This window comes from Opisthorchis viverrini (assembly GCF_000715545.1).
Source record: "Opisthorchis viverrini unplaced genomic scaffold opera_v5_203, whole genome shotgun sequence".
NCBI classification, from domain to species: Eukaryota; Metazoa; Platyhelminthes; class Trematoda; order Opisthorchiida; family Opisthorchiidae; genus Opisthorchis; species Opisthorchis viverrini.
In genome coordinates, this window is record NW_008751859.1 from 986399 (window position 1) to 989129 (window position 2731).

Genomic DNA, 2731 nt, shown 5'->3' on the forward strand with positions numbered 1-2731 from the left:
TGCAAATGACCTTTTGATCCTGAAAGTGGAATGAAATCTATTATGGAAAGAGGGGGCTTTGTGTGCTCTGTTGCAAAGCAGGACGGGGAATTCGAAACTCGAATTCTAGTTTAGGGACAGCTTGTGTATATCCGAATCATGTGTGTCCGGTTGAACCTAAATATAGCTTCTCACAGAACGTTACACATGAAATCCTGATGTGGAAACCCAAGACCTGGACTCTAGTCAATTTTATACCTGGTATACTGTACTTTGATGTATGCGAGGATGTAACACGTTTGAGCATTTGCATCCACCCAGTTGGAACCGGAAAACTACGCAACTTTGAAAATCGTCACATGGCATATTTTAGTACATTCTGGTCGACCGCACTCCTGTATGTCTCATGTCAAAAGATTCTTAGTCAACTAGATTATCCAAGAAGTCAAACTCTTCGGATATATTTTAGTGTCAACAAAACCCTGGTAACATGTAACGACTGTTACTCTCCCTACGAACCATTGCCCTCGGTTATCAACTCTTTGGGTTTCTCTTGGCACCTAATCGGATTCTTGCCTCTCTATTTAAATAATTTGAAGTGTCTTTGTGAAGTAGACTCACATAACTGTTTCGAAAGCATTAGTACAAAGCGTCCTGGAACAGTTCGACATTGGATCAACTGGAACAGACCTGAGCGTAAATTTAACTTTCCTGAAATCCTAACTTCTCCGTATTTCATTGAGCAGTTTTCATTTCCTGAACGAGACACACGCACCATCTACCTGTGTTTTCACTCTGAACCCAGTAAATCACCAATAGACTTGGTAATTCCCGGACATGTTTGCTTTTTACAGTCCTTGTTCTGTATACTGACAAGCGGAAACGGAGTTTGGTGTTCTGGGTTTATTCTGAATTGACGACGGCAAGTTTGCTGCTGTGCTCTAACATTTACCAGGTCACTTTCTCACGATTTGCAGGACAAAATTACGAGGATTGGACTACGAACGCACCTGTGGTTGAAAAATCATCAATAACATATGTATTTGTAATCCAGTATCAAACGCACGGTTACAAGAACCCGCCAATTAAGTCATCAACTGTTGAGAAAATAAATCATACTTGTATCAGAAGTCATGAACGCCGAATTCCCAGTCAAAACTTTGAACCATTCATTGTACAGTTGTCGGGAATTTCAGAAAAGTCACCCATCATATTGGGATGCCTTTAGCCAGGGAAACGCTGACGTCAAAAGCTTCTGTTCACCAAAGTATACAGACCTTAGGAAAAGGCCTTTTTACCAGACCCGGAAAAATTTACTTTAATATGAATTAGGATAAAGATTTCGGTAACACGTTCGTCGTGTTCCAGAATAAAAATAACCCAGAGTAAAATGTACGTAAATGCGACGAAACAGAAGAAAACACAAAAACAATAACAATAACAACAGTAACGTTTCTTGGCTTGATTCACTGGAAACGTGCATGTGCCACTGCTAATTTCGAAGCCTGTTCTGATCAAATATGCAATTCGGGTTGTGAAATCTACAATCTGATCGTCTTTGTGCTAGGCATAATAGATTATCCTTGGTGTAGTAATGATCCCGTGAAATACGGTCTCAGTAGTTGAGCAACCTCGCTGCTTAGTGAACTATTCCCATCTAATTAAAACATGGTTGATAAATACCTTTGCACAGGCTAGCACCGGCTTCCATTAGCCCCGTATCATTGTGTCACACCCAATTATAAATGAACATCTAGTCTGACGTAAGTGTGGAGTAATGCTGCTAAGCCGAGTAGCATGGCACTATCGTGAAACTGAAGGCTATCACAAGTGAATTGTTCTCTTAAAGTATATTACAGACGGGACCGCCGGTTGAGAGGCATTTGAGACCCTCGTTTTTTACCATGCAAAATGTCAATTAAGAGTTCCACTCTACAACCCATATTTGGGTAATCTTATTTAACTTGGTTTAAATATCTAGTTAAATGCCATGTACTACGAGTGCATCACTGCTCTAAAAAAAATGGCAAGGCTAGCAAACCGAAATCAGCTTTCCAGTAATAGCAGCGTAATATATAAAGTTATCTCCCGTTTTCGTTCTATAAGACTTAGTAAACCGGTTCTCTCTTCGTCTACTCAAAGATCACATGCCCATGAAAATGAGGCACTTGAAGCGGAGTAAATGTGATGAGGGAACCAGTCTTTATCCTACCCGTTTTTCCCTGAGAAACAACCTTATTGCGTCCCACAAATTTCTCTCAGAGGAATTGGCAGGTGATGGAGGTGTTTGAGCGTTTGCAGAACTTTCACGGCGCTTTTATCCAAAAAAGACATTGGATGTGAAATTCACAGGCAAATCAATTTTGGTGGCTGGAAGAAAAGGTTTTGCCCAGGTACACGTGTACCCGCATCAAACCAGCTAAATATGAATCCGTTAATGCCACGAATTCATAAACCATAGACGTGTACTAACAACTCCAAAAGTCCTAAATTTGCACTCTGTCAGAATGGAGTTTGTCATTCTGGCTTGTTCAGGATATCGCTTTATATGAAACCCAGTCATTTCACGGTGATTTATTGATCTCTCTTCCACTTTTCTAACCCTAAAAGCGTCGACGCGTTAGAACCCGTTGTGAATGTTCTTCCGTGTTCACCATCCAATCTGACCACGGCATCTCAACCGTTACATGTGTTTGATAAATCCATTTATCTGGACAGTCATATCTTTGTGAGACCGTACCGGATATTTGTA